The 24834-nt window shown below is 45.7% G+C and overlaps 1 protein-coding gene across 3 annotated transcripts in view; it reads right to left on the reverse strand.

Moving 5' to 3' along the window:
- The window catches only part of Cemip (cell migration inducing hyaluronidase 1), a 155501-nt gene extending 133434 nt beyond the window's left edge, over positions 1 to 22067 (reverse strand). Inside the window, exons 1-4 of one of the 3 annotated variants that reach the window (XM_063262727.1) lie at positions 21762 to 22067; positions 20806 to 21453; positions 18197 to 18389; positions 1727 to 1931 (exon numbers count right to left, since the gene is read on the reverse strand). The gene's annotated coding sequence lies outside the window, so the exon portion shown is untranslated. The remainder of the gene's footprint in view (positions 1 to 1726; positions 1932 to 18196; positions 18390 to 20805; positions 21454 to 21761) is intronic. The other 2 variants (XM_063262728.1, NM_001427855.1) reach the window with 2 other exon arrangements.
- Between the last annotated feature and the right edge of the window lie 2767 nt (positions 22068 to 24834).

Consider the following 24834-nt stretch of genomic DNA (forward strand, 5'->3'; position numbering starts at 1 on the left):
GTTTAAAGGACCATTATAGTAGAATGACAGAAGACAGTACTGAAAGTGATGTAAATTATAAAGGCCCAACTCAAGAGGCATCAGAAGGGAAGAATATTAGTAAGTGGTCTGGAGACCATTCTTGTGATATTTTGGCAGAGAATGTGGCTGCTTTTTGCTTCTGTTCTAAAAATCTGCCTGTGGCTAAAGAGTTTTGGATTAATTGCATTGGCAGAGGAGATTTTAAGACAGTCTAGTATTGACTTTGTTGTGTGGTTACTAGTAATCACTGTTCTGCAGCTCTGTATGAAATGGAACAAGCTGGACAAAGAGAAATAGAAAATGCTCAGTTTGAGGAGAAAAGAAGCACCAGGAAGTATAATGGAGCCAATTCCTGTGCTCATGGAGATAAAAGGTTTAAAGAAAATCCTAATACTAAATGTAATAAAGGGAGTGGTGACCTCAGTGCAAGACCCCACCCAGCTAAGCTTCCAACTTGTGTAAAGGAATAGAAGAAAAGATTAAGCAGAGAAAGAAACCATCAACAACAAAAAGCTGATGCAAATGTAATTGAATGAAGGGGCCAGGTTCCAGCTCCATTAAGCAGCAAAACTTGGCAACCTTGGCCACATGGTTCTGGCTTTTAGAGTCAAGGAGACAGGAAAGGAGTTGTAGGATATCTCTCTGTGCCTAAGAAAAGCTGCTGAGGCCAGGCATGTATCAGGGTGTCCCTGCACAGAGGCCCAGAGAGGCCATTGCATAAATCTGTGAAAATGAAACCTGGATTGCACTGGAGACCCCAAGATGTTGGAGATGCCACAGTCATGTGATTTCTGCCCAGGTACATGGGGTGAGCTCTGAGATTTCAAAGCAAGGCCCAGTCCCCCCTTCCCCCACCCCACCCTCCCTGCTGCCCATGGATCAGGATGTAAATCTCTCAACTACTGCCCCAGTGCCATGCCTTCTGCTTCCTTCCGTGACTACCACTCTGAAACTAGTTGTAAGCCAGCTGCAATTTAAATGCTTTCTCTCATTAGTTTTCTTGCTCACGATATCTCTTCATAGCAGTAGAACAGTAACTAAGACAATCACCATCACCATAACTACAGCCAGGCTATCATCATTACCACCACCATCTATCACCACTATATTATCCCCATCATTCCTACTACCACTGCCATCACGCCACACTGTTATCACCACCATCATGATCACCATCACATCACACCATTATCACCTATTTCTCAATTCAGGACACTATGCACTGCAATAATTTTCTTCTTTTATGATTCATTTGTTTTGACATTTAAATAAGTCTGGGAATTAAACCTTCTTGGTTTGGCCTTTCCTAACCCAAAACCTACAACTCTAGGTTCAAACTGAACAAAATACATTCCATATATCTGCTAAGTAGGTAGTAGCACCCCTGGTTGCTCCTTTGATGACTCAAGGTGCCCAAAGCCATGTCATGTGTGAACACTCATTCTGTACTGTAGCACAATCCCTCTGGCCTCCATGTGCAAAGGTGGACAGGTCTAGGCACCTGTGGCCCCAAGAGAAGTTCTATACAACCTTGAGGGGATCATTAGGTAATAAAGTCTGGTCTGTATCACCATCTGTGGAGACTTCTTGCCTCTTTATTCAAGCAGAGAAAGTTGGAACCTTTTCTGGCCTCTAACTGAGGAAATACAGACTAGGCAGTGGAGAGAGAAACAGTTACAATCAAACCGGGAACTTAGTCTCTTACCACATTCAATTGAGAACAGCAGTTCTGAGAAGCTTCTCTGCAGAAGACCTGTACCCCAAGCATGTTCCAAGTGGTTCATTCCTGTGACAGTGCCTTCACAGAGGTGCAAGCACAGATCATCTCCTCTCTTGAAGTGCTTCTGACCTATGACGAGCAGTCAGGAGCCCTTCTGCTGCTCTCTTCATCCAGGAACACAGCCGTCATGCTGGAATGATCAAGCCACTCAGTGAGTCACCTCTTCTTTAACTCTAGCAAGGGCTGGCTCCAGCTCCAGCACTCTCTATGCATTCCCTCCTTTAACCACCACTGACCAAATAAGTTGTGACAATGACTGCCCCATATCTAACAGGAATGTCATCTCTCGTTGATGCCAGCTCAGGCCTTGTGGGCAGTTGACAAACCCCAGCAGCTATACCACAGACTGAATGCTTAGGTCCCTCCAGCACATATACTTTCTATGGGAAGTAACTAGGCCATGCACGTGAAGCCCTCATAAAAGGGATTAACACAGAGACTCTGGGCAAATACATTCTCTCGCTCTTCTGTCATGTGACAAATGTAACCAGAGGATGGTTGTTTATAAGCCAGAGATGACCCTCATCAGAACTCGCATGCTGCCATCCTGACCTCAGACTTCCACCATCCAGAAGTATAGGAAGCAAACTTCATTTATAACCCACCCAGTACTTTATTATTCAGACCAAAGTAATGGAGACAGAGCTCTGAGAGAAGATGCCAACTCTTTTTTCTTACTTCTTTACCAAACCAGAGACTTATTGCTATCACTGCACACACAAGAACTAGGGAAGTCATGTTGTCAGTAACAGTACCAGCTCCCGCACAAACCAGTTCCTAAAACACAGGACCTCTAACTTGAAATCAAAAGCCATCTTGATTTAAGGACGGGCATGTGGACATGTAAAGAATCTCCCAGAACATGTACCGAACCAAAAGGACTCATTTCAGTCCTTTAAAGATTCAGAAGAAAGCTGTGAGAACTGACCCAGAATCGCTGGAAAGTGATGTCACTGTTCTAGCTAGCCCACGCCCCATGGTCATTATTTTAAAAGTGATGAGACCATCCATGAAGGCTGGTGCTGGAACTGAGCCCCTGTCAACATCCGGTGTGTGGGCAGGCCCCTGGGGGCCATACTGCTAAGGCAGTGGGTAGGGAAGAAGTTGCCTTCTGGTGAGGCTGGTGTGCCTGGCTGGAGTCAGAGACAGGGCACTGGGAATGGTCAAGGGACTGCTGGGTTCTCTTTGTTCTCTGGTATTGTCCTGCAGCCACTGGCAGGTTAAACTAGGTTTTAGGATCTGCAGCTGAGATTCTGGGCATGCACCCTCCCCTACTCCCATCCTGCCTGGCTACCACAATTGTCCCACATATCCCAAGGATATGAGCTGACAGCTACATGGCATAAGAAATGAACACAGGCACCTTGGCAGAACTGGGGCTTGGGTAGATAAACAGTGCAATGTGAGATGCCACTATACCCAATGTCATGATATGTGAAAGTGAGTGTGGCGGGTTGACCTCACAATGCCTTCCCTCCTCCTACCCTCCTGTCTCTCCTCAGATACGTGTACTTTAGCTTCTCCCAACAGGAGGCAGAATCTAAATCTCTTCTTTCTAGGAGCTGACCTTGCTTCAGCTAGAAGGGAAAGGAAGAAGGAAGCTCAGGTATTAGTCACTTTTCGTTGCTTTGATAAAACACCATGATACAAAACAACTTGTGGAAGAAAGGGTTTATTTTGGTTTACAGTTCCAGGGGGATAAAGTCCATTATGATGGGGAAGCATGATAGCTAGCAGCTGGCATGGCAGCCGGGAAAGGAACACTGAGAGTTCTGTGTCTGTAAATGAAAACATGAAGTAAAGAACGAACTCAGGACTGGAGAGTTGGCTCCATGGTTGAGAGCACTGACTGCTCTTCCAGAAGTCCTGAGTTCAAATCCCATCAGCCACATACCACATGGTGGCTCCCAACCATCTGTAATGAGATCTGATGCCCTCTTCTGGTGTGTCTGAAGACAGCTACAGTGCACTTGTATATAATAAATAAATAAGTAAGTAAATAAATAAATAAATAAATAAATAAATAAATAAATAAATAAATCATTTTTAAAAAACAAACTCAAAGGCCAGGCTTTAACCCCTGGAAGCCCTCCTCTAGGGACATACTTCCTTTATCAGTGCTGCACTTCCTAAATCTCCCCAAATGTAGCCACCACTGGAGGCCAAATGTTCAAATGCCTGAGTCTATGGGGGACAGTTTTAATTTAAACCAATAGAAAGGAAAGGAGAAATGTAGCATTAAGTTGGGAGGTGCCTCAGAGAGACAATGCACGCTGTTTCTATCTCACAGAAATCTGTTAATCACCACTGGGACAACTCCAGGCTGATCTACTGGTAAAGACATGTGGTCCCATCAACGGTCTTCCCCTCAGTAGACAGCTGACTCTAAGACCAGACTTGTAGATGTAGCTGTTCCAGACCAACCAGCTTCAAACTGTCTGCCAACTAAATGTGGACCTAAGAGCTCATCCGGAATCCAAAGCCCTGTCTACATCAGTTAATCCAGCTGGCCAGCCCACAGGATGAAGACATGTTGGTTGTTTAAACCATTGACCTGGGGTATGCTTTGTTACACAGCAATAGCATACATTGAGAAGGAGTGTTGAGAAGGCCTCACAGAGGAGAGGATGATACTCAGAGAGGACCAGGAAGAAAGAATGGATTGTTGAATGACTTAACCAGTCATTCAACCAGAGGAAACGAACATATAGCAAGGAAAAATGGGAAAGAAAAAAATTATGCTCCAAAGGGCCATGAAGAGTCTTGGTGTGTCACTAGAATTTAAACTGAAAGGGGGACATACCCAGGTCAGACTCTGGAGAGAAGGATGCTACCCAGCCATGAGATGCTTTGCCATTGGTCCACAGACATCTGACTCAATAGCCTCAATTTATCACAGATAACTGACAAGGTATCAAAAGGGGAAAAGTCAGTGCATTTTCCCCCATGCTGAGGAGTGGAATAGTTCAAACATGAGCAGTTATGGTGGGGATGTCAGCAATCATGCAAGTTTCCTCTCTGGCTCTGATAAAACTATGGTTAGCTCAGACCCCTTAAGAACATGTCCATGACAGAATGAGGAAGGAGTCCCAACACAAGATGAGAAGATGGGAAAGAAGTCCCAAAGTGAGATGAGATGAAAGCCTGTTTGATTGATTGATTTCGGAGAGGGGCACTGTTTTGTTTTTTGTTTTGTTTTGTTGAGACAATGCCTTTTTATACCATGTACCACACCTCATGTGGCTGGAAAGAGCAGAGGCCTTCAGAGAACAGAGAGAACTGTGGTGACTACAGCTGCCTCTTCCACCATCTGTGAATTAAATCCAACATAGACTCCCATCTCCTGAGAGACAGTCAATGATGCTTAGTAGTGTGACTTCTGAAGTTGGAGACAAGTGAAAGGACTGTGTGTGGCCGCCGATGAAGGCTGATGAGACACCTAGGGAACAGCTATCGAGCCAACTCTGCAGAAGGACTCCGTGGCTCCTACACTAAGCAGCCAGCGCCCCAGCACGCCACAGCCTAATCCTCACTTGGCTAACCCTCAGAGCCGAGTCACTACAGGCTGCCCCCAGCCTTCACTCCCAGACATATCCAGGCTTGGCCTACTCAGAGGCAATCACTGAAGTTGGCCCAGATGGTCAGATCAAGTGTCTGCCTGAATCCTTACTGAGCTAGCTTTATCGCATTCCTGTTATCTCTATGCTGGTAACTGGATCAAATATACTCTTCCTGGCAGCACAAATCAATGGATAAAGGAAAGATTGTTCGATAGAATTGTGCTGGGCTAACAGGTTAGTAATTGAAGGGATAATGGAGTTAGCGTATCTCCTTGCACCAGGAGCTGAAAGGAATTCCAGACAGGTCAAAGAGCTTAAAAAATCAACTCATGGATCATCAGGTAGCTCTAGAATTTTCCTTGGTAAAGAGATCAAGATGCAACTAACTGATACACTGGGCTACACATAAATACTTCACATACCATATTTTATTTTTAAGTGAAAATTAGAGGAGAGAATTTTCAAATGTATAGGCACTGTTGTCTTTATAAGAAAAAAATGAACACCTCATGTAAACATATAAGATGAGATGACATGAAAATTATTTTTAACCTTACCAGTGGTAAATAAATACAGCTATGTGTTTGCAAACAATAAATAAATATAGCTATGATTTTCACATACTAAAATTAATTTTTAACTTTAGAAATATTGACTGTTGGTGAACCTGGCACTGTCATAAGCAGTGACGGTATAGATTTTTAATAAGTCTTCGGAGATGCTTTGAAAGAAGAATCAGAAGTAGCCAAGCACTTTGACCCATTGCGTTCTATGTCTAGGACTCTTTCCTGTGCAAATTTATCAAAATTGAGGGAACTACAACATGACTCTTTAATTTCTTAATAATAAAAGATTTAGCAAGGAATTGGAAACCTTTTAGAGAGCAATAAAACTGACGGTTTTTAAAATTGAGACAAAAACCTAAAACCACATGTGTGCAAGTTAAAGTTATATCTATGCATTATAAAGACACCAGGAAAATTATTCACTCAGACTCCTATCAGGGCTTTTAGGTGGAAGTGCTAGATTTGTTTTCTTCTGTGATTTCCATTTGATAAGTTGTGTTGGTTGGTTGGTCAACTTGACATAAACCTATACATATTTGGGAGAAGGTACCTCAATTGAGAAAATGTCTCCACTAGATTTCTTATAATAAGACTATGGAGGCATCTTCCTGGTTAAAAATTAATGTGGGAGAGCCAAGACAACAGGGAGTAGTCCCATCCCTGGGCAAGTGGTCTGAAGTTGTGTGAAAAGGTAGTCTGAGCAAGCTCTAGGGAGCAAGCCAGTAAGCACCATTCACTTAGGGACTCTGCTTCAGTTTCTGCCTCTAATTCCTGCCTCAAGTTCCTGCTCTGACTTCCCATAGTGATAGTCTGTGACTCAGAGTTGTAAACCTTTTCCTCCACAAAATGCTTTTGGTCAAGATGTTTTCTCACAGCAACCAAACTTAAATAGGACATACATATCTGGTGGGATTTATATAGTAGAAACCTGTTACATACAGATACATATGCAACATTCATATTATTTGTAAGAAATTAATCACATGCTCTCCTAGTCACCTAGTCCCCAGTTATTGCTTCTTCCTTTGAAAACTTACATTAGACTGATTCAGGACAGTATCCAGGGGACACCCCTAAATGTTAGTGTAATGAATAAATAGGCAAACAAGTTACATAGATAAATGAATGACCCCATTAATGAATGAATAAATACATAAATAACTGGGCATTTTCTTTCTAAACAGTGGCTTAAAACACTGGAAACAGCTGCTTGTGGTAGTGCACACTTTTAATCCCAGCACTCAGGAATCAGATGCAGGCAGATCCCTGGGAGTTCGAGGCTAGCCTGGTCTACAAAACCAGTTCCAGGACAGCCAGGGCTGTTACACAGAGAAACACTGTCTCAAAAAAAAAAAAAAAAAAACCCAACCAACCAACCAACAAACAAACCTCTGGAAACATTTTAGCATTGCAGACTTACTAGTGTTCTTTTACAGTCACCAAAAAAATATCCAACTGCTGCATCCCTTCTGCTCATGGGTCCTTTAATGTGCCAGGTTATCTGATCTCTCTTTCCACAGAGTGCCCATCTGTGATCAGCAGACAAATTCTAACTATATCAATGTTAGTCCTCAGCTTCCTCCAGAATAAAGGAACGCTTCCCCCTTTTCTGCCTTCTGTGTGCCTTTGTAAGCCTATGTTATTCTCTTTTGTCGACATGATTATACCCCGTTGGCTTCCATCACTACCTCAGGGTGGCAAGATAGAAGAGGTAATCACTTGGTTTTGTGCCCTCCCTGTCTAGTGTGGAGTGGTTGGTTAATAAACACCTTTAGAATAAAGGGCCCAAGCAAACGATATCTCATGGCTTTAGCCATCTCCCCGACACCAACTCCAGGCTTTCAAACTCATCTATTTTTCTGTCAGTAAACAGGTAAGACTGTTAAATTCATGGCTGGCTTATCACACCCCTAAGTGGGACACAAAGCAGGCACCGAGTGTGATAAGAGCTTCTCACCCTGAAGCCCCGAGCCTGCTCACCCTTGTTTGGCAGTCTCCATTGGAGTACATCTTGAGTTTCAGGTTCTCAGTCAGAGCTCTCCAGAATAAAATAAATGGGAGCGCTGAGTGCATATACTAGTGGCCCCAGAACTCACCACAGCTCACCACTTACAGCTCACTCTACCATGACCAAGAAGACAACCCTCGGCTTACCTGCTTAGTTTTGTGAATAAGTAATAATAATAATAATTTATTATTATTATTATTATTATTATTATTATTATTATTAAGTTGTAAAGCAGGTCAAAAGCAGTTGTGAAGCAGACCGGCCACCTGCAGTCAGATTCCCACTCAGATTCACTGACTGTTGTCCCTCCTGAGACCTTGCTCCTTTGATTCATGTCACTGACCAGGGTTTAAAGTTTCCACATGTGTGCTGTGGGCTGCCTTCCCCTGCTCTCTCCCTCTGCACCACACTGTCCGCCTATCCACACACAGCTATCAAAGGACAGAAGAACAGGTAGGGTGGGTGAGATATGCCCTAAGTGGAAGATACACGCTAATTTTCAAGACGTGCTATAAAAAGATGGACACTATCCTTTAGACTGACTATGCTATCTATGAATTATTGTGGAAGTCGCCATATCTGCATGTATTTGATTATAATAAAGTATATTGTGAAAATTAATGAGTTTTTATATGTGCATATGTATGTATGTGTTTGTATATGTGTGTATATAAGCATGTATGTATGTATGCATACATAGAAGCAGAAGGTGAGTGTGAGTATCTGTCAACCACTGTCTACATTATAAATGTTGGGAAAAGTTCTCTCACTTGAACCCGGAACTTCCCGGTTCAGTTAGCCTGCATATCCATCTTGCTCTGGGAATCCTCTACTTCTGCCGTCTAAGTAATGGCCGAAATAACAGCTGGGCTGGCACACTCACCCAGAATTTACATGGAAGCTAGTCCTCACACTTGTGAGGCAATCACTTTACCTGCTGAACCATATCCCCAGGCCCATAAAAATTAACTTTGCCCTTTTCACTTTACAGGATGGCTAGAATGCTCCAAATTCTGTCTATGGCTCCCACTATACTCTATTGGCCGATGCTGCTATGAATGGTCACCTCTAAGAAGACTCTGATATTATGAGTTGACTTCATTGTCTCCTGCCAAACTAGTCAACTTTAGTCAAGTAAGCAAGGATGTGTTCTGGTTGGAAAGATGGTTTAAAAACAACAAAAACAAAACCCCAAACAAATAAACAAACAAACAAACAAAAATAGGCTGAGCAGACTCAGAGGCTGATCATTGTGAGAAGTTTTGAAGAATCAGAAAAACAAAACAAAACAAAACACAGCAGCAGAGGCTACAGAATGAATACATTGCCCCTGTCCTGATGTTGGACAAGGAAAACAGGATTCATCAAACAGTTCTGGTGGATACTCTCAATTGATGAATTCAGATGAGTTGAATTCAGAAATGTTTCCTCAAACCAAAACCTATATCCCAGGGAGTTGGCCCTAAGACTCTGAGATGTTCCCTGTGAATGGCCACACATGGCCCTGGTGCCAGTAAGTAAACCAGACAGTGTCATTTCCCTCAGGACTGTGAGTCTGCTCAGGGCTGGAATGGCTACCCTCTCCATGGGGACTTGGAAAGCTCTGGCTATCCGGATACCACAGGCCTTGCCTAGGCCACCTGCCCCCAGGAACAGTGGCTGCCTGGCTCCTCCTCACTCCCTTCTCAGAGCCTCTGAAGTTGAAAGCTAGGCTCTTAGACTCACCTGTTCCTCCCTCAGCTCTCATTTCCAGTCCCAAGACGCTCATAAACCTTTTCCAAACACCCATTTTCTTACTCCTCTGTCTGTGGCCAAGACTCTTGCTTTCTTCCTGAACCTGTCCTTTCTGGCCTGCAAACGGCGCTCTCCTTTAAGACTTAATCAGTTTTTCCAGGACGGCTGCAGCCTAAGCCTGAAGAGCTGTTTGTGCTGCCTCTGCAGTGGCACCCCATATTGCTTTGTTCACACCCTCTTATGGCCCAGATTGTAAAAGGGCTGTCTGTCTATCTCTCCAGCTAAGCTGTGAACTTTGCCATTGTGGAGAGACAATGAAGATATCCTTAATCTCTGATATTGGAAAAGATCCACACTTAGCAGTGACTGCATTGAGGTTGCAATTCCTTTAGGCTTACTCTACTGAGAAGGACAACATTGCCCTAAACACATTTTGCCCAAGCTCAAGAATCAAACCACAGCAATTATTAGCAAGAGCAACATCCTTTAGGTCATACGATTCCAGGTCCCAGTTTTCGACTCTACCACCTCTGAGTAGGTAATCTTGACTAAATCACGTCACCTCACTGGGTCACCTCTGTCTACAAAATAGGACAAAGGTTTGTCATAGTTAATAAAATATGGTGTTGTATACAAAGTGTTTTACCTGGATCTAAACTTTCTAAGTGCTCAATAAATTCCAGGTAGTAATTTAAATGATGAAGATGACTACGGGGCCACAGGAGCACAGACAGCTCAGAAGATGACAAGCAGTCTCTAGCTTTGTCCCACTCCTGGAGCAAAATATTGAAGAACTATCACTACCAGGCCTGGTGGCCCAAGCCTGAAATCCCAGACTCTCTGGAGTCTGAGGGCAGGAAGATTGAAAGTTGCAGGCCTGCTGGGTCTATGAAGTTAGTTGAAGGCCAGGCTGGGTAACTTAGTGAGACACTGTTTCAAAGTAAAAAGAGAGTATGAAGGCATGCTGTAAAGAAATTCATTACATGACATACATGACATGACATGACCTCTGCATGATATGGTTAAGGTTTTTATTGTAGATATTAGGGAGAACAGAGCAACAAAATAAATGTGGCAAACAGACTGGATATGGTGGGAGCTAGAGAAACAGGAGAGTGGGAAAGAATAGTGGAGAGACTGAGATAGCAAGAAAAAGAATAAAGGAGAGAGAGAGAGAGTATCTGAATAATAGAGAATAACAGGTTATAAGAAGGGAAGAAGGGGGCATAGTTGGGAGAAGGGAAGGGCCAGGACACTGATGTGGGGGCTTTGATATGCAGCCATAGCCTTATGTCAATGGAACCATATGTCCCTTCTACCAGAGATAAGGGAAATGACCCCTTTTGGCAACTGGGAACTAGTTTCATGAGTTCCCCAGGAGTGCTAGCTTTTCTCTAACCACCAGGAATCCTCCTATAGTCCAGGCTTGAGCACATTTCTAGATATTTAGACAGCCTGTGGAACCTAACAAGAACCATGTGTGTTCCTACTACACGCTACCCATTGGCAATAAATAGAGCACAAGCCTCTGCTTTGCACTGGATAGCGATTCTGTCTTTGACTGAGGAAAGGGCTATTGATTGCATTATTGGTGATGAGAGAGGATTCATCTCCACCTAAAAGAAACCACAGCCCCCTGGGCCAGTCTCCAGAATGGTCAACAAATAGCGTGAAAGATGCATGCACACTGTTCAAATTACGACTCTCCTCTTTCTGTCGCCCAGATCCCAGTGTCCTCAGGCAACCTCTGCAGAGCATGGGCTCAAGTTTATGCTTGCAAAGCAAGATTTGAAAGAACCATCACCTCTGTCTTTATGTTAAGAATAGCTTCTTATTTAAAGCAACTGTATATGGTTATGTTTAAAGGAAAAAAGACTTCCATCACATGGTCACTCTCAGAAAATTCCAGATGTTGACAACGCTGCCATTTGTACAAACCATACCCTATGATTTTAAAATCTGAATCATATGTAAGGTCTTCCTCAGCTACCTGAAAAGCCCCAACACATGTATAACCAACAATTATGTGGTCAGCATCATCACCAAGCTGTGTGGAAGCTATGATGCTAATGTACACCACCAACACGGCCAGGACTCTGCACTTTTGCAAAGTCATTTCAGTAAGAAAAAAACTATGTGTCTGGGCATCCTGAAGCCCAAACCCTTCAACTGATTTCACTCTTACTATCTAGAACAGAATGAAGGATTCTTATGGCATCTGTGCTTTCTCAGAAAGTCCTCGGAGATGAGCTAGGGACATAGCTCAATCAGGGGAATGTTTACCCAGCATGCACAGGACCTTGGATTCCATTCCCAACACCACATAAACTGGGTCTGCAGTCACACTCCTAAAATCTCAGTACTAAGGAGGTAGAGGCAGGGAAATAAAAAGCTCAAAGTTATCCTCAGCTACACAGTATGTTCTAGGTCAGCCTGGGATGCATGCAACCGTAGAGGGATGCATGCAACCGTAGAGAGACTGGGTAGAGGAAGAAGTCACAGGCACAGTGCAGTATAGCAAAGTCTGCAGAAGGCCCTCATATCTGTCTCCGGTGTCTTTCTGGGCCAGACAGACAGGTAAGCAAGGGGGAAAAGAATAAGAAATTTCATTTCCAGAGTCTACACAGGTTCCCTGTGCCTCTCAGGCACCAGTCCCAAAGAGTCAATCATCCCAACAGAGTCACAAGTGTCCTCGGCATGCCCACAGGCTTGCTTTAGCCACTTTGGCCTAGGGTGAAGCAAGTAAAATACTTACCTTAGGTATAAAATAAAGAGAACACACACACACACACACACACACACACACACACACACACACACACACACACACATCAGAAGGAACAGAAAGCTCAGTCCTTAATATATAAATAATACTGCAATCCAACATTTAAAAATTTAGCCAAATTATTTCACAAAGAACCAAGGAACAAAATTCTAACAAGAATAGGGTCAGTACAGTGGATTATCCTCCCCTTTGCCTCCTGTTTATGTCCATCCTAGTGTGCAATGAATGACTGTAGAGTCCCCCGGCTGTGAGCCTTGTGCATGAGTCGGAGCAAAAGAGGAATGTGTGACCTCACTCAGGGCTGAGCAACTGTAGAGAAATAAAACATTTTGCTGAGTAACATGGAAATGGATCTGAAATGTATGGATTAAGTTCCTCTGAAAACAACATGATTTCTCAAGGGGAAGGAAAGGAAAAATACTTAGCTGTGGTGTCTGAGGTCTCTTTTATTTTTTAAGCCCAATCCTTTGGAAAATGAGCACATGAACAAATTACTCACTGCCTGAAATCCAGCTCTGAAATGTGCTGGTCACAAACCACCAGCTCGTTTAAAAGCATTTTTTAGTAATCCACTCAAGCTTGCTCCCTGCACACTCCTCTGGGGGCTGATTTCTACTGTTCATTTGAAGAAGAACAGCTGTGTCCTGCCACACAGTGAGGCAAGGCAGGAACAAGTGTCCCACCAGACAGCATGACAAGTGTCTTCTACAGGAGGCAGGCCAGTGAGCAGGGAAGCATGAGGACCTGAGTTTGATTCCCAGGAGTAGTGACTTATGCCTCTAATCCCAGCTCTGGGGTGGCTGGGAGAAGAGGATCTCCAAAGTTCACTGGCCAACTCACAGTTGAATCTGTAAGCTCCAGGTTCAGTGAGAGGTGTTCTCAAATCAGTCAGGTAGAGAACAATGAAGGAAGATGTTGACCTCTGGCCCCTACGAGCATGCACAAACAAGTACATACACATTCACACACGCTGCACATATGCATATAAACATGCGATTTTATTCTAAAAGGCAGGAAGGTAGTGCCTTAAGCTAAAAGCTGGATGGAAGTTCCACAAAGACCTACCTCGGTAACCCATCAGTGTCCTCAAGTCCTACCTGCACATACCACGGCCCCTCAGGACAGCCAAGAAAGAAGAGGTGAATTTTGATGGACAGTGAAGCAGTAGCCTCTACACCCCTGTCTACAATGGCTCAGACTTGCCCCGGGCTAGTTTCCCAGAAAACTACAGTCAGGGACACCTCTGTCAAGACACTAGGGCAATGCAGGAACTACTCTAAGTGTAATCTAGGGAATAGCCTAGGAAGAAGGGAAAGGCTAAGACACCATGATCTGGGAACCAGTCTTTGTGCAGGGTTCCAGTTACTGAGGCAATGTGGGATGAAGGCCAGATGCTCCCCAGAGAGCAGAGTCACTGATCGCCCTTACTCTGCAGCCTTCTCTGAAACTCTCCAAAGGACAGAGGGAACCTCAGAGAACCACAAATGCCTAGCCTGGTGGAATGTGTGCACCAGTGGGCTGTGTGTGCCTCTGCCAGGGTTATCTAGCAGGTTCTTCTAAAGGCAGGATTTTCTAAGTTCTCTGGACTAAACAAGACTTGCTTTTGCCATCTTAAATCATTTGTATGGTTATGCTGGAAATGCTGGTACCAGCCCCAGAAGTGGGTTTTCAGATCCCCTTTAAGTGACTGAGACCACTCATCAGGGATGGGCAGGTTCTATTCAAAATGGTGTCCTACTCAGAGCGTGTTGTAGGAGGCTCAAGACTTGAACTATTTTGCTATGGAAACTCTTCCCTACCTACCTATCAGCCTTGCCTCCCATTCCCAGACTCCTCCTTCAAAAACACTTTGAATTCAAATTGGAGTACCTTTCATTAGTGAAAAGACATCCAAGGTCCTCTGTAGAAGGTGTCAGCATTTTACATTCAGGAAACAAACTAATTTTCTCCATCTCCAGCTTTTATAACATATGAAAGTCTTAGGAGGTTTAATACTGATTGACAGGTTTGAAAATAAACAGCCTATTTTTGCAGATAGCTCACAGCTGTATTGCTTCCTCCCATGGTGAGCTCAACCGGAGCTTTCTGTCAGAGAGCCTTTGCCAATAGCAAGCTTTCTCCTCTGTATTCTTTAGGTTACCACATACAAAATAACCCTGGTCTTATTTCTTTGAAAATTAGAGACACACACACACAGACACCATTTTTTAAAAAACCCAGCAAGACACCAAAATATTTAAAAGACACAGCAAGATAGACTATATTGAAACAAGAACACCACTAATATGGCTTCCTGGAGCAAAACAAAAAGATCTCAGACAAAAGCTTTTCAACTGTGTGCCTGGGAACCCAGAAGGGTGTTTGGAACTTCTTATGGGCCTCAAGACAAACACGGCTACCCCTCCTGGCCATCGATACTTTTTATCTGGTTTGTGAATGGAATTTAGTTGGATTTTATAGAAATGAAACATTTTATAGTCAAAGTCCTTTTGCAAACCTCTTGTCTAGGAGACAGAAGGTTCCATGAGCTATCACCATTTGTCAGGCTTGTTCTCCATGGTATAGTCCAAGATCTGGACATGTCAGGGAGCCTGTGTTCCTGAGTCAGATGTGCACCTAAGAGTTGCAAAAACTAAGCCATTTAGGACTGTTGCTGCTTCTAGACCTTTCTCTGGGCCCTTTTCTCTATATGGAATTCTGAGTTTCCCTCTTAGAATCCCATCACCACCTAAGTTAAAAATGCCTATTAGGCCAGGTAGTGGAGTATGCCTTTAATCCCAGCACTCAGGGGGCAAAGGTGGATAGATCTCTCTCTGAGTTTGAAGCCTGGTCTACAAAGAGATAGTTTCAGGACAACCAGAGCTACACAGAGAAACCCGAGAGAGAGGGAGGGAGGCAGAGAGAGAGAGAGAGAGAGAGAGAGAGAGAGAGAGAGAGAGACCCCTGATAGCTCTGCTAGACTTCCACGAAGCTTCCTGACTTCACCTCCAGCTGAGTCAATGACTCTTCTGTTCCCCTAGCTGGTCCTGACTTTCATCCCATGAGTCATCTCTCATGGTCCTCCTCACTCTGTGGCGTAACTTCTCAGAAGGCTTTGAGGTCTGTCTTTCCTCTAGATTTGAGACCTTGGACTATGTCTTCTACTCTACGTCTCCAGAAGCTAGACCAAGGATCACCACTCAGGTGATCAGAGTTCTCTATTTCCAGCTTCTGACTGTGATGGTGGATGGCAGACTGCAGGAGTACACTGCATCTCCAGCTCCCAGAATGCATTTGGGTGGGCCACCCCACCCCGCAGGGATGGAGGACTGAGGAAGACCATTGGGGCTTTAAATTTCATTTTCACTTTTTAAGAAAAAAATATAATCTTTTGGAGGCCAGAAAAGATTGTTTAAATGTAAACACACATTCTTACTGTCTGGGACCAGAGTTAGATGAAATTCCTCAAATGATCTCTTAATGCCACCAAAATTGCATTCAAATGCTCCTGCCAGGCAAAGATAATTTGCCATTTACACAATAATCTTGTACTTAAAAGTAACTGGGTCCAGAAAGTTTGGAGAAATTCATTATGACATGGAAAGGGGGTTCAAGATATTTAGTCTGCTGATAAGACAGCTTAGGAATGACCATAATTATCTCCGGGAATTTTGAAAGGTCTTCATAAGGTCACTAAGAGGTCATGGACCAGCTTGGGTCCATCTACTTAGGACATCAGAAAGTGACTTATATGACAACAAAGTGAGTTAGTCGGAATCACAGAAAGTCAGTGGGAGAATCAGAAGTTCTTCCCCCGAGCTACTTAGAAATGCAGGCCTCAGGGTTGGGGATTTAGCTCAGTGGTAGAGCACTTGCCTAGCAAGCTCAAGGCCCTGGGTTCTGCCCCCAGCTCCAGGGGAAAAAAAAAGAAATGCAGGCCTCCCAAAGCCCGACCCTCATCTGCTGAACCAGAACCATGCTTTCTCAAACCTCCCTGTAGCTTATTTACATGTTCAAGCTCAGGATGTTCCTTTAATGTAAGAAAGTAAGAAAGCAGAGGATGGGGAGAGCCAAGGACCCTGCCCAAGATCTGGCTGCCAGTCCAAATGGGGAGGAAAATGACAATGGCCATCATCCTCTAATCTCCAAGGAATGCTCCAGTGGCCGCCATCTTTTCTGAGAAGTACAACCATATGAAAGGAAGACTGAGTCCCACTTTCATGTTCACCATAATGTCCTCAGCCCTATTTCCTGCAGCTATAAAGACTCTGCCAATAGCACAAACCCCTCAGTTCAAACCAAGACAGCTGTGCAGTAGGTTGCTGAAGAAGCCTTTGGACTTCCTGTTCCCTTATACCACCTAGAAACGGGACAGACAGCTGTCTGCCATCAATGCTTTGCACGGCAAAGCCACCGGCCTCTAGTCTTGACTTCCCTGCAGTAGAAAATGCCTGGTGGCTAAGTTCCTCAACAGATGGAGAAAAGATGCATAGTTCTTTCCAAAGCAGTTGTTTAAAGCACTATAAAGTTGTGGGTAATCTTGTGGTCTCATTGCCCTTGCAGAAGATTCAGAGTGAATGTCTTAGTGAGTTCCCAAGGCAAGGAGCTCTGTTGTCTAAGATGGAGGGGGGAGGAATTCTTGCTCAGAGTGGGTGCCTTTGCAGGGAAAGTCTGCCTGGGCTTCCAAAGGACCCCTCCCTTGTAGGTCTGGGAAGGGAAGCCCATATTAGCTTCCTGGAGCCAAGCAGAACCTAGAGCAGCCAAGCAGAGTCTGGGGACAGGCCCTGGAAAATAACAGGGGCAGGAAGGCACTCCTCTCCCTCTGGGTGGGTAAGTTGTGTTTCCTGGCACCGAGGGACTACAGAGCAGTATAATGTATATTTGATGATATTTCTCAGCAAGCAGCCTCCCGGCCAGAGACCTAGGCTAGAACAAAGCCTGGCACTGGGGCAGAAAGAAGATAAAGGGAAAACTGAGAAACCTGCCAAAGAGGCCAGGATGGCCCCAAGGGAGTGGCTAGACAGCAAGGTGCGGAGACTAATAAAAATCACCATGACAGCCACCACCCTAACCAAATCTGCAAAGTTCCAACAAGTATAGCTTTGGAGGAGGTGAAGATCATGCTGAGAAGCTGACCAAACAATAGAAAGAAACACACGGCCCTGAGAACTTCCCCAGGACCCACTCCCAATGGCTGCCAACCCAACCAGAGTCAAGCGAGCAAGGCCCTTGTAGTCCCCCTTCCAAAGAAACTGAAGCTGCCTTCAGAGTGATGAAAACCAGCAAAGACAGCTAACCCATCGCTCTGATTAGATCAAATACCTGTGTATTTGCCACCATGCACAAAGATACATGTCACCCAGACTGTCACAGTTAGGGAATCTTGTGGCTGAAGCTCACAAGAATAACTTTGTTTCCCATGGGAAGCCAACCTCCATGCCAGTAGGTGTCTTTTGAGCTACAGATAAAATACAAAGTGCACTTAATCCACATGATGGTGCTGATCTGCCAACAGCACACAGGACTAAAAGGTGTCACTTATGCCTCAGGATTCAAAGGAGCCAATGACAATAACTAGAGCTGCCTTTCCCATCAAATGTCAACCTTTGCCATCTGATCTGTCTGTCCCAGAAACTCAGACAGGGTTACCACAGACAGAACACTACAGAACTAATGATGAGCTCCTTCTTCCCATCCACGCAGCTTCCTCCCCTCGTTGGCCTTGCTTCCCACAAGTGTTCTGTAGTTCAGTCGTTTTCTTACCTGGAAGCCACAGGGACCCAGGAGACTGAACACTAGCACAAAGAAGACAGCCCAGACTTCAGCATGAGTTGGGAATACACTTCTGTTGTAGTGACATCACCAGCTGAGGAGAGTCACAGAAAACTCCCAGCATCTGAGGGATGCTCCTGGACTTCATCCCTTTCAAGTGGAGGAAACAAAGAATCCTTCTGATCTATTGATAGAAGGAGAGAAGGAAAATCTGAGTGCATCAGAATGGAAAGCTGGCAGAAATATGCACATGTGCATGCACACTTTGTGGGGAAAAACCTACCTACAATAATGTGTGCCTATGGGTCCAGTATCCAAATTTCTGTGGTGTGTCATAGGACTAGTGGTTTGTACAAGACAGAACCCCAAAATACAGAACCCAAGGGCACCTCCAAACCCAGTATGGACCAAAATATCATGAGCCAAGAGTCTTGACCAGGTTGTCATGCCTAAGCAAAATGCAAAGATGACAGAGACTGTCCAACATGACCACTCCCTGTCTGAGAAAACCAAAGTCTTTCTTCTGCAGCTAACCAGAAGTATCTAGAAACAAGGTCTTGAAGACCCTCCATACCTGCATCCCAGGGGTGCTGTGCCTCAGAAAGACAGTGAGGCTCCTTACCAGATCATGTGGGGGGAAAAGTCAAAAAGAAAAGACTATCTAGATAAGTGGTTCTCGGGTTGGAGAGATGGCTCAGCGGTTAAGAGCACTGACTGCTCTTCCAGAGGTCCTAAGTTCGATTCCCAGCAACCACATGGTGGCTCACAACCATCTGTAAAGGGATCTGATGTCCTCTTCTGGTCTGAAGACAGCTACAGTGTACTTGTATACATAAAATAAATAAATCTTTAGATAAGTGGTTCTCAACCTTCCTATTGCTGCAATGCTTTAAATACAATCCATTATGCTATGACCCCAACCATAAAGTTATTTTCATTGCTACTTCATAATTGTGTTTGTAAGTTTTGTTACTGTAACTTTTTTATAGTAGGAATCATAATGTAAATATCTGTGCTTTCCTGTAGCCTGAGGGAACCCCTGTGAAACAGTCACTCAACTCCCTCCCCTCCTCAAAGGGGTTGTAATCCACGGGTTGAGAACCACTAGTCTAGATCAAAGGGCTGAAATGAAGTCTTGAAAATGGCCTACTTCTTTGTTTAAAAAACAGTATTTGCTCCAAGCAGTGGAGGTGGGGAAACAGCGAACTGAATTGTCTCTCATAAAAGCCTGTCCACATCTCTTCCTTCAGCACTTTCACCAATGTGAAGATAACAAAGTGGTAGATCCACTCCCAATCAGTTACTAAGCTAGGAAAGAGGACACGGGCCGGGTAAGCACTTCAGAAAAATGCACAGCACTTTGAAACGCACCTGTAATCTGGGCCATTTTAGCAGAGTTCTCTGTGCTCAGCACCGGACTTCAGTGCTTTGCCTTATGCTAGTAATTTCTCTAGCCACTTACTGAGAGAGCCCACTTGCCCCCACTTATAGGTGAGGAAACAAGTGTAAGTTTAGTTGACTTTCCCAAAGTCACAGATCTCTCTCTCTCTCTCCCTCTCCCTCTCCCTCTCCCTCTTCCTCTCTCTCTCCCTCTCTCTTCCTTTTCCCTTTCTTTTTAAAATTAATTTTTATATGTATCTTTCAGTCCTAAGCAGAAAAGACCTGATTTCTTACACCTTTTATAGTAAAGGGACATACATTTCTGTGTTTGAGTATAGGTGGTACTGACAAAAGAGCCCATCCAGTATCATTTCTGACTAGAAGAAGGACATAATACCCTAGTCCCAAGTAATCTGTTTGAACCATCGTCTACCAGGCTGTGTAGAGCCTTTGGAAACTGTCTCAAGAGTCCAGCTTTAGAGGACACCCTTAGGATCAGAAAGAGCATTGCTGCTTTATACACCCTCTCAGACACTCTCTTTGTAATTTTTAAAGTGTGGTTTCTTCTCCATTCTCTCATAAACTATGAAATTAAAGGATTGATTCATTACCATATTTATTAAATTGTTTAATATTTTTTAATGACCTTACTCCCCACACTGAAAGTAGCTTAGTTCTGTACCTAATTACATATACCTTTATCTCACTGTCTGGGTCATATAACAAAAGTTTCACACCTGCCTCACCTCTGAGGGATCCCTATGGTGCCGCATAAATACAAAGGAAGCCCCTAGTGACATCAAGGGGTTACACAGAAAAAGATGCAAGCTCTGCTGGGACCTGGTAGAAAACCACAGCCTCTGGCAAAGTAGGCTCCCTCCTAAGTGGTTAGTGCCTCCAGAAAAAATACCTAGGCCTCCAAGACTGCTAGTCCCTCTCTATCTTCCTAGTGTCTGAACACCTTAATCAGTGAGGGAGGTGCTTGAACACACCAGACTCGGGGCCACAGGCCCCGAGTGGCGGAAGTAGCTGGGAGCTGTCCATGGTGGCGCCGAGCCTGGGCACGCAGAGCAGCCTATTCCCCTCCCTCGGGCGCGCCTTGGGGTCCCTCTCCAGACCGCGGAGATGGAAATGACTCCCTGGCTCACTGTCTCCTGGACGGGCTTCAGCCAGGCCGTGGCTCTCACATCAAAAGCTTGGTTTTAAAGAGAAGGTCTTACCTGTGGTCAGAGTTGGCTGTTCGGAGCAGTACTGAGAACCTCAGACCTGGTGCGGGTAGAATGTCCAGTTCTTGGCTAACACCGGCGCAACGCTCTTGTCAGGAGCACACGCTTTCTCTGGGGTTCATTCCGAGATGTCGCCCGACCTCGTTCCCAGAGAGGAGAGCTTGAGAACCGTGGACAACTCAGGTTTGTGCCTTATGGAGACCTTGGTTTTTCTGTCAATCTTGCGCGAACCTTCTTGCAGATGATGTCTGTTGCCAGGGGTCACCAATGTTCCGGCAGTGCTGCCAAGCTTAGTGTTTGTTTAAATAACAGCAGAGACCACTGAGGTCGTCTAACATCAGATCATCTCCTCCCGCCCGGTGCCAGCGTATCGCTGGGAGGGCAGAGTCAGGCTAGGCGACCCAGGAGACCTTGCTTACGTGGTCGTGACAAGGTGCAGATTTGCGAAGCTCACCATTAGCCACAGGGTAGGCGCGTTCCCTGCACCGAGCTCCTTGTGAGACCTGCCTAGGGATCCTCTGTCTTCCATGAGACACTGTTGTTTGTGTGAACATCTGGTGCCATTCACAGGGGCACAAGCTAAGCAAAGCAGAGATCCACCTCCCGTCGAATGCATTCCCCGGGCGATGGTGTCCTCAACATCTGACGTTTGTAAAAGATTTCAGAAACGAAGGACGGGGGTGTATGCCCACCAATATATTCAAGGATAGGAAGGCAAGCAGGCAGGCAGACAGACAGACACACACATAGGCAGACAGGCAGGCAGACAGAAACAGACAGACAGACATACACACACACACACTGGTAGACAGCATAGAATAGACTGGACAATCAGACTGATGGAGGGCAACGTTCTACCTAAACAGAGAAGATATGTGGGATTCGGTCTCTCCTCTCCTTCCCATGGCTTAATCCAAGCAGCCCTCGCGCCCTAGCTCCGGTCCTCTTACCTCAGGTTGATGACTGAGATCCTGCCACGCCTCGGGGGTCTGGAGTACAGCATCCCGGAGTCTGGTATCTGATCCCACGCGTTGAGCTCCTGAGCGTAAGCAAGCGGGACAGGAGCTCGCGGGAAGTGGAGTGAAGATTCCGACCTCACTCCGGCACAGTGCTCCCCCAGCACCAGACCACTGCCACTCAGCGCAGAAGGCGCTCCGCGCTCGACTCCGTGCGCTCACTGGCTTAGTAGCTCCGAGCTGCCAGCCGACGCTTTTTATAGTCGCCTTCCGGGGCTGACTCCTCCCCACCAGAGCCCCCGGCGCCCGCACTCATCCCGTCCCCCCTGTCCCACCCCTGTCTCAGGGCAGCGTCCTCCCACTCACCGAGGTGGGCGGCCTGCGGGGCTGGACCCGGGCGGGCTCTGGCGGCCGCTCCGGGAGCCGCAGACCTGAGCCTGAGAGCTGCCGCCGGGACATGCTGTTGCTACCAGGTGAGGGCGCTGGAGCCTAGGACGAGCGCTGCGGACCTCTGAGGGCTATAGTGGAAGCGCGGCTTCTTCTACCCAGTGCTCTCCCCAAGGGACAGACCACTCTTCGTTCAGGCTGTTAGATTTCAAACCCGTTCCCCTTTTGTAAGCCAACATAGCAACAGAACCCAGGATCGCCTAGCTCTAGAGGTCTCTTAGAGGAGATCTTGTTTTGATAGTGGGTTCATTGGCTAGGGAGATGGTCGTTACGGTGCTTACAGGCTTGAAAAACAGAGTTCAATTCCTAGAATCCACATTTTAAAAGCCTTGGGCGATGGCCCTGTTTTGTAATTCCAGCGCTGGGGAAGCGGAGGCAGGTGGATCGTTGGGGTTTGCTGGCCAGTCCTGGTAAAATAGAGATACCCGGTATCAAAACTTCAGGCAGCTTGACCTCTGCCCTGGGACACACACACACACACACACACACACACACACACACACACACACACACACCAAAAGAAAGGATGGTAGAGTTACTTCACATGTGCCAGTTTCCTGCAGATGCCAGTTACTTGACCATAAACAAGGGACTTCATCATTGGGCTCCCAAGAACGGGGGGAGAAGATTTCAGTGAGATTTTATGGGTACCAATTCTTAGCAAGTGTTTGCTCTCCTGCATGTAGAGTGGTAGGACCCTGAACCTTTGTGCCTGGACAGGCCAATGGTCTCAAGGGTCAAAACAAGGCCGTGCCACCAGTGAGTTATTCTCTGCTATAGGAATAAATAGACCCATACAGAGCACCTAACATCTCCTCAGCACCCGGTGCCCTGAGCACCAGCTACTTACCTACTCTGAGCCTGGCAAAAAGCAAAAGGTGTTGGGGATTCTTTTTTTTTCCCATTTCATTTTAATTCTAAGGTGACAGCTTTGATTGCAATTCTACATCCTGTCCCTCTTTGAGACTTATTACTCAACTCCCTCCTCCAGTTAACGAGAGTCCCCAAATACACATTTCTTTCTTCCTGCCTGCCAATGTCCTATGCTCACTGCTGTGTAAGAGCGTTTTCATTCTAGGCAGTGCCACCAGCTTTAGGGATCTAAGTTCAGGCTTTAGGGCAGAAACTTTGGAAGCCCTTGCTAGGTCCTCTGGGCAGAAGCCTTTGGGCATGTGTTAGAACCAGGGAAGCACATCATTCCACCTCCAGATCTTTTCTAGAAAGTTGGAAGCAATGATCAAGAGTCTCAGTTTGTCCTTGACATCCAAGTATGCCATGAACAGGGCCCAGTGACAGGCTTCATTTCTTGACCCTTCCTTTCTAGCAGAATGAAACTAGGACCTACCTCCTTGTAAAGTGCCTATCCAGTCCTCCCATTATGCGTACTCACTGAATCCCTTTCTTAAAGAACCCATTCCCCGAGCCCTTAAACAATGAGGAGTGGGCTGGGTAACAGCATTGTGCCCAGTGAACAAAGGCGAGCTTGGATCAGCCTCACTGGGGCCATATGTGTGCTCTCCCTCTCCAACCAGTGGGATGCACAGACCAGAGGCTGCAAAGCAAGGGAGGAGCTCATCTTCACAGGCATCTCAGAGATGAAGAGCAGTCTCCTGTTTAAGGGACTGGCTCTGGGAAGTGCTTCGTCATGCTTTCTCCAAGATGCGGCTCATTCCTCTGGCATCCAGTTTTCTTTATCACTTGGCTAAGGCCTGGGGTGGAAGAAAAATGCTGATAAATTACAGACAGGCTCCATATGTCTAAAACCAGATTCTCCAGCCATATCCACTCAGCACTTCTACCCAATCCTTTGTGGCAGGTGGGGTATGATGGGTAATTTTTTTTGGGTGAATACCGGCAATGTGAACCTGATGGATTTCCTGTCTACACTTCTCTAAAACCGAGACTTATCAATGCAGAGGTGGGAGCTAGTTGCAAAATGAATTGATAGCTTTCAAGTTCTTGCCAGGATCCCCAAAGGGACGAATGGTGCTCTTGGCTGGAGATATGGAGTCACACCCAGCCTCCACTCTCTGCACTGAGTTCCCACCACCTTCCTGGGATATTCATCCCTCAGACCTCATCCTGTGGAATGTGATTGCCGGTCTGCCCCATGCTCCACAAACTGCACGAGTGTGGCAGCTTTCATCAGCCAGCCAGCCATATTCCACACCCAACCCTTAAAACAAAGGTCATCTCACTTCACCTATTGACCACCCCACCCCTCACATGCCTGTGCAGAGTTTGAAGCCACACCTGTGGCTCTGTTCCAAGCCTCTAGTCCTGACTTCCTGGGGTTTCACTGACTTCCCCTCTAGGAACTGAGAAAACCATTAGAAACGAGAAGCAGGACAAGGCTGCATGAGTTGGCTCTAACCTTGAGCGTTCTACTAGACAAGCAAAACAGTGAACCTCCGGTAAGTCTCCAGAGCCTGGAAAGCTCAAGTCGGGGAAAAAGAGCAAATTGAAATCTTACCGACAGGGGTCGCCCTTGGACACAGAGCCTGAAGCTGGCGTCTGCATTCTGAAGCCATGTTTCTAGCAAGTTCGAGCTGCTAGGTTCCTGTTTTGTCCGAGGCAAAGGAGCTTGCCCAGTCGGGAGAGATGAAAAATCACCAGTGTT

The sequence above is a fragment of the Rattus norvegicus genome, chromosome 1 (genome assembly GCF_036323735.1).
Source record: "Rattus norvegicus strain BN/NHsdMcwi chromosome 1, GRCr8, whole genome shotgun sequence".
NCBI lineage: Eukaryota > Metazoa > Chordata > Mammalia > Rodentia > Muridae > Rattus > Rattus norvegicus.